Source organism: Triticum dicoccoides, chromosome 4A (assembly GCF_002162155.2).
Source record: "Triticum dicoccoides isolate Atlit2015 ecotype Zavitan chromosome 4A, WEW_v2.0, whole genome shotgun sequence".
Classification (NCBI taxonomy): domain Eukaryota; kingdom Viridiplantae; phylum Streptophyta; class Magnoliopsida; order Poales; family Poaceae; genus Triticum; species Triticum dicoccoides.
This window is the reverse complement of record NC_041386.1, coordinates 598,548,814-598,564,505: the sequence shown is the minus strand read 5'-3', so window position 1 is coordinate 598,564,505 and position 15,692 is coordinate 598,548,814. Positions and strand designations below refer to the sequence as shown.

The 15,692-nt window shown below is 46.7% G+C and overlaps 1 pseudogene; it reads right to left on the bottom strand.

Moving 5' to 3' along the window:
* Positions 1-1,271: 1,271 nt before the first annotated feature.
* Positions 1,272-15,174, bottom strand: LOC119289309 (annotated as a pseudogene).
* Positions 15,175-15,692: the final 518 nt, after the last annotated feature.

Genomic DNA, 15,692 nt, shown 5'->3' with positions numbered 1-15,692 from the left:
GTGCTCTTATATAACGAGACCAGATTAAATGGGCTCACATCTATAGACCAAAGGAGCAAGTATTATGGACTCGTGGAGGACAAACATACAGGGATACTCATGAAATGGATTTGGCGGATTCCTTTTTTTTTTCTTTCGCGATGAAAAGTAGGGTATTTATTTCAGATTCACAGGATTACAATCGGTAGCAACTAGTTCAACAATACAAGGGGGAGGTTGGTTAAGCCAACACACAGTGCTATCCCTGCTACTTCCAAAACTCGCTAAACAATCTGCAACCCTGTTTTGTTTTGTTCACGAGAGGCGGATTCTTCTTGATGATGGGGGTCTCTAGCTTCAGCTGATCAAGGCGAAATAACGTAGAGGCCAACCCCTCTTTACCTGCCACCAAAAAAGGGCTCCCAATTCTGATGCACCATCCAGTTAGAATGAAAGGAGTGGCTACTTTGATAAATAAAATGGCTATGTGCATCGCGTGATGCAGAGGCCGGGGGTAACCCTCATTTTCTGAAAAGAGTTAGAATGAAAAGAATTTGCAGCTTGCACTTGAGTAGCTGTAGCATGGTTACTGTGGTGGCGATTTGGTTGATGTAAAATAAAGAAGCAGCTTTTCCCCCTTAATACATATGCCAGGTGAAGTTAAACATGGCTTGCATGGTTGAGTGAAACGTCAGCACTTACGTGTTTGTTTCGTTGGCCTCTAACATAAAATCATTTACAGAGATAAAAGATAACATGAAATCGTGTCTGGTTTGGCTATGCCGAATTAGTTGACACGCTATCAAATCCCATATCGAGCAATCTGATTATGCCCAACATCGTGTGCAATTGGAAACCGCTTCGTTGAGTGCACATTCCTTTTCCCACGACTTCTCTCCCCATGGGCTGCGGTCTTGTCCGCCTAAAATGCATTCACCTCCACGATCCACTTGACTAACTTTTTTTCCGAAACTACGCAAGAGAAATTGAAGCAGTGTAGCACCCCTGACTGGTAGCTCTCTAAGCTATGATCCTGAATATCATATCCACAATGTGCTTTTCAGTTCTGAGTCTGAATGAGGCTGATTCGAAGTATGGATACCGAGGAGTTAATTCAGAAAAGATTCACAAACTGAGGGGAACTTACGTGGAAAATAATTGAAGTAGGCACTTCATATGGTAAGAACATTACTCACTTAAGAATAGAAAGCATGTTTAAAAATCTCATAGAAATCTGATCATGCAAGAAGAGAATTCATGGTGGCTATTGGACAGGATTGGCAAAGATTCCTTCATCGTGTAGCTGCAAGACATGTATCCACTGGTGACCCTCTACTATAATCAAGCTTTATCTCAAAGCAGAGTTATTCTGGCTCACATCAGTGGATTGGTTAGTGGTAATGTTGTAACCCATGTTTGGGTTCATTCCACCATTGCTACTATCGGTGTAGAATCCATTGTCACCTCGTTCGAAGCCTTCCTCGAGATCGAGGCACTCCTGTAGCTGCATCACGACATCAGTCATGGAGGGCCGTTGCAGGGGTGATTGCTCAGTGCACTTGAGTGCAATCTCCGTAGTCTTCCAAACAGCATTGATGTCATGATCACCTTGCATACGTGTGTCCACCACACCCTCAATGTCGCCCCATGCAAGCCGCTGTCGTGCCTAGTTGATGAGGGGGATGGACTGATACGACCCTTCGTAATAAAAACAGTAAGGTCATCGATGTTTCATCTGAAGCCGGTGTTGTCCGAAAGTACAATGCATCTACACTGGAGTATCTACGGCCAAGTAATGAAGATGAGCATACACTAGCTAATACCTGCATGCACGTCGATGCATCGGACAGAATTAATATAAGCCGAAAGAAGAAACAAGTCCAAGCTCAGAACCAGATAAGATTTATTTCAGAATTTGACATGCGTACAATGGTGCAAGAAATAAAGAGAGAAAAATATGAGATAAAAGCCAGCATAGAATGCTATTCTGTTTTAATTGTAGGAGGCAAAATCCATTCGGTGCATGCAACCAAGAATTATGGCTATTTAATCGGAGATATGGAAGGAGTTAGACGAAGAATCAAGGTACTAGGATTTATGTTCTTGTTTCAGCCGCACAAATATCACGCAAGTGCAAACGTGCCATGGAGCGTGTGGAGTCTGCTATGTTTGAAGGAAGTCGGATGGGGTCCACCAGAACAATTAAAGGAAATAATGGCGCACCAAATTATAGTCCAAGCATATTTAGAATTAGATATTCCTTGTAACAGATTGCATGCTAAAAATAAGGCATGTAACCTTGTGGGTCTCGGGAGAAGTTTCAGGTTCGGTTTAGAGTTTCCTTTTATCTTTTTTTGTGCGTGTGTGCAGCCTATAAAGGCCAAAGGTGCGACCATGTAAAACTGAGGTTATATTTTGATATGAAATAGACAGATGTGTTTTCAGGGGTAGACACCCGTATCAAGTTTTTGAGGTAGCTTTAGAAAACCTCTTTATTGCGATTTTTGTGAGGAAATTGTTTTGCGCGTGAGGTGCCGTCGTCCAGATTGTTTCTCTCGTGCTGAGCCGCAAGGTTCAAACCCTCTACTTCGTGTGCATCGCGTGCGCGGGCGAGAGGTTACTGTTACTGAAGGTGGAGTACCGTGAAAGGTCGGGCCACAACAACGGATCGGATCTCACAACGAGGTTCGGTTCTCATCAGGTGGTATTCAGAGCAAGGTTATTCACGGTACACTATTTTTCTTCGAGTTCTATTGGATTTTTTTTATCATGAGGAAAGATTGTAGCTCGCAATTGATGATGTCGGTGGAGAAGGATCCATTGCATGCCTTGCCGTGGTACCAATGCTTTACGCGTGTGCGTGTAGGGCCGGCGAGTTGTTCAACCTTGATGAATTGCTATTCTGGGATGAATTTGGTGAGTCGGACTATGGTTGATGCTTTGAACCTGCCGTTGATTGAACATCTAGAACCATATGAGCTTTGGTGGAAGGACAAGTTTGTCAAGATTATACATCGCGTCGAGGTACAGTTCAGTTTATGCGGATATGGTGATCTGGTCTTGTGTGATGTTCTTCCTATGCACATGCATACATGTTCGATAATGCTAGGAAAACCATGGACGGATAAAAGACAATTAACATATCATTCAGTGGGAGAATTTTCTTTTGCTCATGGAGGACAGTATGTACCGCTTGACTCATACACATTTGATCAGTATAGGGCGGATCGTCAGAAGCGAGATATTGCTCATGCCGCATCAGAAGTAGAAAAGAAGAGGGTCAAAGCTATCGAAAATTTTACGGTGGTCGTTCAGTCTGCAAATAAAAATATTGTTGAAGAAATTGACTCGAAACCGAGGACGGTTTCGATTCAAGGGGGAGATGATGATACGACCCTTCGTAATAAAAACAGTAAGGTCATCGATGTTTCATCTGAAGCCGGTGTTGTCCGAAAGTACAATGCATCTACACTGGAGTATCTACGGCCAAGTAATGAAGATGAGCATACACTAGCTAATACCTGCATGCACGTCGATGCATCGGACAGAATTAATATAGGCCGAAAGAAGAAACAAGTCCAAGCTCAGAACCAGATAAGATTTATTTCAGAATTTGACATGCGTACAATGGTGCAAGAAATAAAGAGAGAAAAATATGAGATAAAAGCCAGCATAGAATGCTATTCTGTTTTAGTTGTAGGAGGCAAAATCCATTCGGTGCATGCAACCAAGAATTATGGCTATTTAATCGGAGATATGGAAGGAGTTAGACGAAGAATCAAGGTACTAGGATTTATGTTCTTGTTTCAGCCGCACAAATATCACGCAAGTGCAAACGTGCCATGGAGCGTGTGGAGTCTGCTATGTTTGAAGGAAGTCGGATGGGGTCCACCAGAACAATTAAAGGACATAATGACGCACCAAATTATAGTCCAAGCATATTTAGAATTAGATATTCCTTGTAACAGATTGCATGCTAAAAATAAGGCATGTAACCTTGTGGGTCTCGGGAGAAGTTTCAGGTTCGGTTTAGAGTTTCCTTTTATCTTTTTTTGTGCGTGTGTGCAGCCTATAAAGGCCAAAGGTGCGACCATGTAAAACTGAGGTTATATTTTGATATGAAATAGACAGATGTGTTTTCAGGGGTAGACACCCGTATCAAGTTTTTGAGGTAGCTTTAGAAAACCTCTTTATTGCGATTTTTGTGAGGAAATTGTTTTGCGCGTGAGGTGCCGTCGTCCAGATTGTTTCTCTCGTGCTGAGCCGCAAGGTTCAAACCCTCTACTTCGTGTGCATCGCGTGCGCGGGCGAGAGGTTACTGTTACTGAAGGTGGAGTACCGTGAAAGGTCGGGCCACAACAACGGATCGGATCTCACAACGAGGTTCGGTTCTCATCAGGTGGTATTCAGAGCAAGGTTATTCACGGTACAATATTTTTCTTCGAGTTCTATTGGATTTTTTTTATCATGAGGAAAGATTGTAGCTCACAATTGATGATGTCGGTGGAGAAGGATCCATTGCATGCCTTGCCGTGGTACCAATGCTTTACGCGTGTGCGTGTAGGGCCGGCGAGTTATTCAACCTTGATGAATTGCTATTCTGGGATGAATTTGGTGAGTCGGACTATGGTTGATGCTTTGAACCTGCCGTTGATTGAACATCTAGAACCATATGAGCTTTGGTGGAAGGACAAGTTTGTCAAGATTATACATCGCGTCGAGGTACAGTTCAGTTTATGCGGATATGGTGATCTGGTCTTGTGTGATGTTCTTCCTATGCACATGCATACATGTTCGATAATGCTAGGAAAACCATGGACGGATAAAAGACAATTAACATATCATTCAGTGGGAGAATTTTCTTTTGCTCATGGAGGACAGTATGTACCGCTTGACTCATACACATTTGATCAGTATAGGGCGGATCGTCAGAAGCGAGATATTGCTCATGCCGCATCAGAAGTAGAAAAGAAGAGGGTCAAAGCTATCGAAAATTTTACGGTGGTCGTTCAGTCTGCAAATAAAAATATTGTTGAAGAAATTGACTCGAAACCGAGGACGATTTCGATTCAAGGGGGAGATGATGATACGACCCTTCGTAATAAAAACAGTAAGGTCATCGATGTTTCATCTGAAACCGGTGTTGTCCGAAAGTACAATGCATCTACACTGGAGTATCTACGGCCAAGTAATGAAGATGAGCATACACTAGCTAATACCTGCATGCACGTCGATGCATCGGACAGAATTAATATAGGCCGAAAGAAGAAACAAGTCCAAGCTCAAAACCAGATAAGATTTATTTCAGAATTTGACATGCGTACAATGGTGCAAGAAATAAAGAGAGAAAAATATGAGATAAAAGCCAGCATAGAATGCTATTCTGTTTTAATTGTAGGAGGCAAAATTCATTGGGTGCATGCAACCAAGAATTATGGCTATTTAATCGGAGATATGGAAGGAGTTAAACGAAGAATCAAGGTACTAGGATTTATGTTCTTGTTTCAGCCGCACAAATATCACGCAAGTGCAAACGTGCCATGGAGCGTGTGGAGTCTGCTATGTTTGAAGGAAGTCGGATGGGGTCCACCAGAACAATTAAAGGAAATAATGGCGCACCAAATTATAGTCCAAGCATATTTAGAATTAGATATTCCTTGTAACAGATTGCATGCTAAAAATAAGGCATGTAACCTTGTGGGTCTCGGGAGAAGTTTCAGGTTCGGTTTAGAGTTTCCTTTTATCTTTTTTTGTGCGTGTGTGCAGCCTATAAAGGCCAAAGGTGCGACCATGTAAAACTGAGGTTATATTTTGATATGAAATAGACAGATGTGTTTTCAGGGGTAGACACCCGTATCAAGTTTTTGAGGTAGCTTTAGAAAACCTCTTTATTGCGATTTTTGTGAGGAAATTGTTTTGCGCGTGAGGTGCCGTCGTCCAGATTGTTTCTCTCGTGCTGAGCCGCAAGGTTCAAACCCTCTACTTCGTGTGCATCGCGTGCGCGGGCGAGAGGTTACTGTTACTGAAGGTGGAGTACCGTGAAAGGTCGGGCCACAACAACGGATCGGATCTCACAACGAGGTTCGGTTCTCATCATGGACTCGGGATTGCGTACCATGGCTGGCTTCCCAGTGACGAGCTCTAGCAGCACAACACCAAAGCTGTACACGTCACTCTTGGTCGACGGCTGCATTGTTCTTTGATACCTGTATGCATGTGCGTTCACTCAGAAAAACACTTCATGCATAGAGGTTATTTTGGAGGAGAGCGGAAGAGATCGACGTACTCTGGAGCTGCATATCCAAGTGTGCCTGCAAATGTGTTAGTTGATACGTGGGTGTCATCCTCGCAGTTGAAAGCCTTGGACAAGCCAAAATCGGCAATCTTGGCCTCCAGCCTTGCGTTTAACAAGATGTTGGTGGTTTTCACATCCCTGTGAATTATAGGTGGGCTACATCCCTTGTGAAGGTACTCCACTTGTAAGACAATAAGTTTTGGGGAACCAGCACAACCCTCTAGGGGTGGCTTATCTCATTATATATAATGATTGTGTTACAATATGTACCATATACGTACATAGGTACAGAAGCTATACATAGTCTAACACCCTCCCTCAATCTTAGCCACTTTCTAAAGAACTGAGAAGGGTAAGATTGCGCCTACAAGCCTCAAACTGTGGCAGTGGTAAAGGCTTAGTGAAGATGTCTGCAAGTTGATCCTTAGATGAGATAAACTTGATCTGGAGTTGCTTCTGTGATACACGTTCCTGTACAAAGTGATAGTCAACTTCAATGTGTTTCATTCGGGCATGAAATACTGGATTTGCAGAAAGGTATGTAGCACCGATGTTATCACACCAAAGAATAGGAGGCTGTGGTTGAGACAAACCCAACTCCTGAAGCAAAGACTGCACCCAAATAATCTCTGCAGTAGCATTAGCCACAACCTTGTACTCAGCTTCAGTACTGCTACGTGACACAGTAGCCTGTTTCCGAGCACTCCAGGCGATCAAATTAGAGCCAAAGAATACTGCATAACCCCCCGTGGATCGCCTGTCATCTGGGCTACCAGCCCAATCTGCATCAGAGAAGGCCGAAAGGACCCGAGAGGAAGTCGGCCGAATATGCATACCAAATGTCAGGGTGAACTGAACATAACAAAGAATGCGTTTAACAGCAGCCCAATGAGTATCTCTGGGAGCCTGAAGATACTGACAAACCCTGTTAACAGCATAAGAGATATCTGGTCTCGTGATCGTCAAGTACTGAAGTCCACCAACAATGCTCCTGTACTCTGTGGCATCCGCAGGAGACAAAAGCTCACCATCAACAGCTGTTATCTTGTCGGTAGATGACATGGGTGTGGTGGTCGGTTTGCACTTCAGCATGCCAGCTCTCTGTAACAACTCCAAGGAGTACTTCTTCTGCGTAAGGACAAGACCAGTAGCACGAGAAGTGACCTCAACTCCAAGAAAGTAGTGAAGCTTCCCAAGATCTTTGACCGCAAAATCAGCACCAAGAGAGCAGACAAGAGCATCAGCAGCATACTGAGAAGAGCTGACAAGGATAATATCATCGACATATACCAAAAGATACATAGTGACTTCTGGCTTCTGTAGAAGAAATAACGAAGTGTCAGCAGTAGACGGCACAAACCCATGAGCACGAAGGGCAGAGGCAAGGCGGGCATGCCAGGCACGAGGAGCTTGCTTCAAACCATATAGTGCTTTGGAAAGATGACAAATATAGTCAGGACGATCAGGATCAGAGAAACCAGGCGGCTGTTTCATATAAACCTCTTCCTCCAAAAATCCATGTAGAAAAGCATTCTGCATATCAAGTTGACGAAGTGACCAACCACGAGAAACAGCAATGGAGAGAAGAAGCCGAATAGTGGTAGGCTTGACGACAGGACTGAAGGTGTCCTCATAGTCAAGACCATGACGCTGCCGAAAACCGCGAGCAACAAGTCGCGCTTTGTAACGCTCAATAGATCCATCCGAATGCTTCTTCACTTTGAATACCCATTTTGAGTCAATAACATTTACCCGTGGTGGTGGAGGAACGAGAGTCCATGTCTTGTTACGAAGAAGAGCATGAAACTCCTGCTCCATAGCCTCTCGCCAATGTGGAATGCGCAGGGCAGCCTGATATGAGCGAAGCTCAGAAGATGGATCCGCAACAGCAGCAGCCAAACAAGCAGCCAACCAAGCAACCGTGCCATCCTTACGTTCCTTAGGTTTGAAAATGCCACTGCGACTGCGTGTATGTGGTCGGGACACAGGAACCACCGAGGTCGACGGAGCAGCCTGCAACGGGCTGGAGGACAGTGACGTTGACGAGTCAGCCGGTGACGAGGAGCCAGTCACGGTAGCCTCGGACTCGGTTGGCGAAGAAGGCCGACCCACCGGTGAAACCGGCAGAGCAGACGAAGCAGCTGGCGACTCCGGCATCACAGACCGGGCCGATGGCGAGCTTGGCATAGTGGGCCGTGGCGCGGCCAGTGTCGCGGGCCGATCCGCTGATGAAGGCGACGTGAGGACCCGAGCCGCGGGCGAAGACGGCGTGACGGGCCGAGCCGCGGGCGACTCGGCGGCCGCTGGCGAAACGGACCGAGCAGTGGAGATGCTCGGCGCGACGGGCTCGTCGGGTGACCATGCATGGGCACGCGAATCGATGCCATGCAACATAGGGCGATCGACGTGCCCACCAGAAGACGACGATGATGATGGTGAATCCTCCAACAGCTCCAAACGAGCTCCACGTCCGGTTCCTGCACCATGGTTAGGTAACAACAAAGGAGAGTATGCAACATCATCAAATTGGTCAGAAGCAACAGAGGATGAATGCAGGGATGGTGGTTCGACAGTGGACACAGGAAGGTTGGCAAAGGGAAAAACATGCTCATCAAACACGACGTCCCGAGATATATAGACACGATTAGTGGGAACATGAAGACATTTGTAACCTTTATGAAGAGAGCTATAGCCAAGAAAAACACACTTCTTAGAACGAAACTCAAGCTTGCGCTTGTTATATGGACGAAGATGCGGCCAGCAAGCACACCCAAATACCTTGAGAAAGGTATAATCAGGTTGTTCATTAAGGAGAACCTCAATGGGAGTCTTCATGTTTAAAACACGAGTAGGAGTACGGTTGATGAGAAAGCATGCAGTGGTGAAAGCATCACTCCAAAACCGAAACGGAACAGATGCATGGGCCAAAAGAGTAAGACTAGCTTCAACAATATGACGATGCTTACGTTCGACTGAACCATTCTGCTGATGTGTATGTGGACATGCTAAACGATGAGCTATCCCAAGCGACTGAAAGAAAGAGTTGAGGTTGCGATACTCGCCCCCCCAGTCTGACTGGACATGAACAATTTTGTGCTTGAGAAGACGTTCAACATGTTTTTGAAACTGAACAAAAATATCAAACACATCAGATTTGCGTTTAATAAGGTAAAGCCAGGTAAAGCGACTATAAGCATCAACGAAACTGATATAGTAATTATGACCACTGACAGAAGTCTGAGCAGGACCCCATACATCTGAAAACACAAGTTCTAAAGGATGTTTCACCTCATGACTGGACTCCGAAAAAGGAAGTTGATGACTCTTCCCCTGCTGACAAGCATCACACACTGCTACATCTTTATGACTAGACAAACTAGGAAGCTCATGACGACGCAAAATATGACGGACAATAGGTGTGTTCAGTTGACCAAGATGAGCATGCCACTGTGACGGAGAGACCCGAACTCCACTGAAAACACGAGCGACACCAGGATGCTCCAGACGGTAGAGGCCCTGGCACAACCGCCCACTAAGAAGAATGTCCCTCGTGCCCCGATCCTTAATAAAAAGATCAAAAGGGTGAAATTCACAAAGCACATTATTATCACGTGTGAGTTTAGGAACTGAAAGAAGATTACGGGTCACAGATGGAACTCGAAGAACATTGCGAAGCTGAAGACTCCTATTGGCATGTCTAGTGAGAAGAGATGCTTGACCAATATGAGAGATGTGCATACCTGCTCCATTGGCGGTGTGGATCTTGTCGGAGCCATGATAGGGTTCACGAGTGTGAAGCTTCCCCATCTCGCTGGTTAGATGCTCTGTCGCCCCAGAGTCCATGTACCAGTGTGGATTGATGGAGTAGGACTGAGTGTGTCCCTGTTGCTTCTGCGGCGCGGGACGATCAGCCATGGCGACCTGACGGGCATTGTTGCGTGTATCTTTGCCGTCATTGCCAAGACCAAGGAAGCTTCGCTGGAAGCGCTTATGACACTTGGAGGCCCAGTGCCCATCGCGGCCACAAAGCTGACACACACGTGGACCGCCAGCCCCCGGTAAGGTCGCAGTAGGTGGGGGGACCGAGGCGGGCGACGGTGGCAGCCCCAAGGGAGACCGGGGTGATGAAGAAGAGCGGCCACCCTTGGTGGCGGCGTTGGCCGAGAGGGAGCCAGTGCCCCTGGTGCGGCGAGTCTCGACCCGTTGCTCAGTGAGAAGGAGCCGAGAGAAAACCTCGTGTGCCAGCATGGGTGTCGAGTTGCCCCGCTCGTTGATGATCTCGACTAAGGCATCATACTCCTCATCAAGACCATTGACAATAAACGAGTTGAACTCGGAGTCGGTGAGGGGCTGTCCAATGGAGGCCAATGTGTCGGCGAGGCCCTTGACCTTGTTGTAGAACTCAGTGGCAGTGGAGTCAAGCTTCTGACACTCTCCAAGCTGACGACGGAGTGCAGAGACACGAGCCTGGGACTGCGCTGCAAAGGTGCGCTCAAGGATGGTCCAGGCCTCATGAGACGTCTTCGCGAAGACAACAAGGCCAGCAACTGCCGGCGAGAGCGACCCCTGGATGGAGGAGAGGTTCGCCTGGTCCTGCCCCGTCCAGACGCGATGGGCCGGATTGTAGACCGGACCGTGCACGCTGTCTACCAGCGCGGGTGGGCAGGGAAGCGATCCGTCGACGTAGCCTAGCAGGTAGTGACTCCCCAAGAGCGGGAGAACCTGCGCACGCCAGAAGATGTAGTTGTCGGCGGAGAGCTTGATGGTGATGAGATGACCGAAGTGAAACGACGGCGGCGAAGACAATCCCATCGAGGAGGCTGCCTGGGGTGCAAACACCATGGAGGCAGCCGGAGGCACCGAAGCCGATGCGGGAGGAGGCGGGACCGCAGCCAGGGCGGGCGCCGCAAAGCTCGCGGCCGGTGCGGACGCCGCAAGGCCCGCGGCCGGGGCGGACGCCGCCAACCCCGCCAGCGGGGCAGTGTGATCCGCTTGCGGCAGGAGCGGCGGGACGACGCCTGCGGAGTCCGCAGCGGACGGCGGCGCCGCGGTGTGGACCACGAGGTCACGCCCAAGCGAGGGCGCCGGCGGCGTGGAGAAGACGGAGCCGATGCTCCTTGTCCCGATCGGAGCCGGAACAGAGACGGCATCGAGCGGTAGGTTGAGCAGAGCCGCAAGAGAGGCCGGGAGGAAGCCCGCAACAGTGGAACCGGTGGTGGCGGCGCTCGACATGGCGGCGGCGCGATCGGTGGCGCGGCGGCGGCGGTGAAGGCGGCGGCGGCTGCGGCGGCGGTGCGGGTATTAGGGTTTAGAACCGGAAGCGATCGTAACCTAGCGTGATACCATGTAAGACAATAAGTTTTGGGGAACCAGCACAACCCTCTAGGGGTGGCTTATCTTATTATATATAATGGTTGTGTTACAATATGTACCATATACGTACATAGGTACAGAAGCTATACATAGTCTAACACCACTCCTGCACATCACCAGTCTAGCCAATGCTCAAGATTCTTCAAGCACAACGTGTTCAACAGTGGGTCACTGCATTTTCAATGGTGTACCTTGTGCCGTTTCAAGTGCTACTCGAAGTCTTCGTTCCCAGGGTAAGCATGGCATGTTGCCGTCTTCTCCTTCAAGTATATATAGACATTGTAAATTTCAGACCAATGGGTACTTAAAAGGGTCATATATCAATACTATGCTTATGGCATCGACTCTCGCATCTCTAACTAGGAGATAAAACCTTGTATTTTGAGGTTGTCAGTCTTCGGCTTAAATGAAAATTCAGGTGGTCAGTTTGCCCTTCAAATTGCAGATACTGATCAAATTCTAAAGCTATATTGTTAAATTCACAAGATACATACCTGCAATATGCTCTTTTAGGGATCCTTGAGGCATGTACTCATAGACAAGTGCCATGTGCCCCCCATCGTTACAGTAACCAATCATGGACATAAGATTCTTGTGATGAATAAGTGTTAAAACATGAGCCTGGACAAGAGATCACGAGTTAGTGAAATTTCTTGGTACGAATTTCTGTCTACCAACAAGAACTACCTCTGCAAGGAACTCTTTGACGCCCTGATTTGAAGAATGAGACCTTAACTTTACTGCCACCTCAGTACCCTTCTCCAGGGAGCCATGGAAGACGTACCCAAACCCTCCTCTTCCAAGCGGTCGTTGGAAGTTGTTCGTAATCACCTCCAGTTCCATGTATGTGAACTGACGGTTCTCAAGTGGAAGTGAAATAATCCAGTCGCCGTCATTCGTCACCTTCACAGGGTTTCTGATTGATCCTATGTCGGCAACACATGCCATAACAAACATCAAGGATGCATTTTCACAAATGGGGACGAGGGGCAGAGAATTTTGTCCTCATTCCAAAGACTCACCTTCCTTTCTTTTTCTTTGTAACCAAAAACATAGTATTGCCACTAACACTAATGCCACAATAACAACTAGCGGAACTACTATGTGGATAGCTAGTTTGTTATCTCCTTCAGTAGGATGGCATGTATTCCCATTAGAACAGAGGTCAGGATTGTTGCCATATCTACAAGGAAATGAAATGAAGTTGCTTAGTCGAACTTACTGGGAACCAGGTTGGATGCTATCGGAAATAACAGAGGGAAATCACCTTAGATCCAAGGAGCCATCTTGAACTTTTTTTAGAAGTCCAAAGGGAATTGATCCACTGAGCTTGTTGTTTGAGAGATCTCTACAGAAAATAAAGAATATTGTCATGAGTGAAAATAAACAACATGGGAACATTCAAATCAACTGGATCACAATAGTTGCGAATCTTACAAAAATATTAATGACGGTAATTGTGAAAGGGTGTCTGGAATTGAACCTATCAAGTTGTTGTTTGACAGATCCCTGCAACATATAGACCGAATATTTCCTTTTACCACTTTTGCCAAAAAGAATTGTACAAGTAAGGGTAGAAGTACGAGTATCATAAATAACGTACAAGTGTCGGACATCCGTGAGATTTGCAAAATCAGGTGATATAGTATAATTCAGACCACTGAAGGAGACATTTCTACATATTAACATCAAAGCAGCTAATCAGTTTTATGACGCAACATCACAACATAACTGAGTAGAGTAGAGATATAAATTACTTACACGTTTGAGATAATTGGGGGCTTGGAACTGGCATAGATGCATGTTAGGCCATCCCAGACCATAGTATCGGGAACGCATGGGTCACCCATCCAATTCTTCTGCACCTGGTACCTCTCCTTGATGGTCATGATGGCAGACACTGCTAAAATAAAAACCAAAGATAAATTTTCAGTAACATAACATGCATAGAGGATAATGACCAGTGAGCTAGATAGCTCATGTATGTGTGTATGACCGTACCGTCCTGTGAGTTGGTGCCCAAGGTGGTGGTTGGAATGATGGAGAATAGCTCGAGGGCGTTTATGATGGGCGGCATCGTTGAGTTAGCCGTGGCGTTGATGGACAACAAGTACTGTCTGGCATGAAATGGCTCAGCTGAGTAGGTGTAACCATCGTCAAGGTACGGCGGAGTGTAGGCTGTTGTGGTCTCTTCTCCATTCCGGTAGATGGTGTACTGTCGTAGTGTATTATTGGGGAGAGATTTTAGTTCAGAGAAGTACATCATTTCAATGTACCCCAGGGACCAGTAACTAGGGGAACCCTGGAGGTCCATGGTGAACTCTATGTTGCTGGAGAAGTTCTTCGGCGTGATGGCTGTCTGCATCACTGCCTGGGGTGGCTGGAATTGGTCGTCACCAATTTCCACCTTCATCTCCGTTGATATCTCATCCCAGTAAGCTGTTGCACCGCCAGAAGCAGGGAACCACATGCAGTCGAAAGGATCATCAGGGTACCTGTTGAAACAATCGATCAATTGCATTTTGTGATAAGAGTAATTAAGATTTTACTCTCACCTGATAGCAGCACTTCCATCGTATGGTCCGAAGTTGATCCTGTTGACCAGAACCAGGCCATGTGTCATGTTGGCTTGTGGGTAGATTTTGTTCCTCAGCGGCCTCAGATCTAGCGCAGAGATGAATGGCACCCCGCCACCCGTGTTCACAAGGCAAACCTGTAGGGAATCACACGACACCATCACGATGGCCTCCGCCAACACCCACCTGCCGGATACTTGGATGTTCACCCTCATCCAAAAGTCAACACCCACGTAGAGGTCAAAGGAGATAGGTAGCCTATCGAGGCCATCGTAGTTGCCGTACAAGAACTTGGCGCGGATCAGGTATTTTAGCCCAGGCATGAGCAATCCGAGAGTGTAGCAGTTGCGCGCCCCACTGGGGAAGCTGCGCAGGGTGTACCACCAGTTGTTGGGTAGTGTCGAGGTCATGTACTTAGTTGAGATGTTGTGGTTTAGCCGGCGTAGGCGTCAATGAAGCTGGCGTCCGTGGTGTAGGATAGAGTGGTGATGTTGTTCACGTAGCCCGTCTCTCCCGGGAGACCACAATCTATGCTTATGAAACCTGCATGCATGCAGTACAAACCATGGTATTGACTATGTGCATTCTAGTTATGCATAGGTCGGACGTGTGTGTTTATTATAGTGTTTGTATTTGATGCTTCAGTATGAGTCAAAAAAAAAACGATCTCAAGTTTTCACCTGTGCTATGATAATTTTGTATGCTAATTACTCTATTTAACAACTTTTCATTTAGACTACCCATTTAGCGAACATTTCACCAGCATATATATATACTTGCTGGGTAATTTGCGTCAAAAATGTCAAAGTAGGGAGTATAGACATAAGTAAATATACATTCAGCGGCATATATACCTGCTGGGTTTGGCTGCGCAGGAGCTTGCAATATGCCGGCGGCGACTAGGCAGAGAAGCAGCAACCATGACATGGCTCTCGGCGTTGGTAGCTCCATTGATGATGAGCGCAGGAGGTTGGCGATATATATGGCAAAGTATATCTTTCGCACAGAGTCGCGGATGCAGCTGTACTACGATTGAGTCGCATGCATGCAGCCATAGGAAAGGATAGAGCAATGCTACACCTAGGTAAAGTTACGTACAGATTTTACGTAATAGGCAATGTGTAGGACTGCGATTGGATGGATGGATGTGCCACACGGGTGAAAATCAGGGGGGGCGATAGATTTGTTAGGCAGGTTACGTAACTCTTAGTAGGTTGGTTTCGTAGGTGTAGTATTATTGGAAAGGATATGGCCGCGATGTCCGCATGCATGCAGCTCTTGGGAAACCAGCAGGGGGCCGAGGCGGAGCTACCTAGTTAGACGTCTGCGCACATCTCACCTCACCCGGCTTGTAGCGGTTTGCTCGATCGTACTGTAGTTTATTACAACAGGGAGAGATCAATATTTTAGGACGGCAGGTTTGCTCGATCGTACAACATAGAATTTGCCATGATAGGAGAGCATAAATT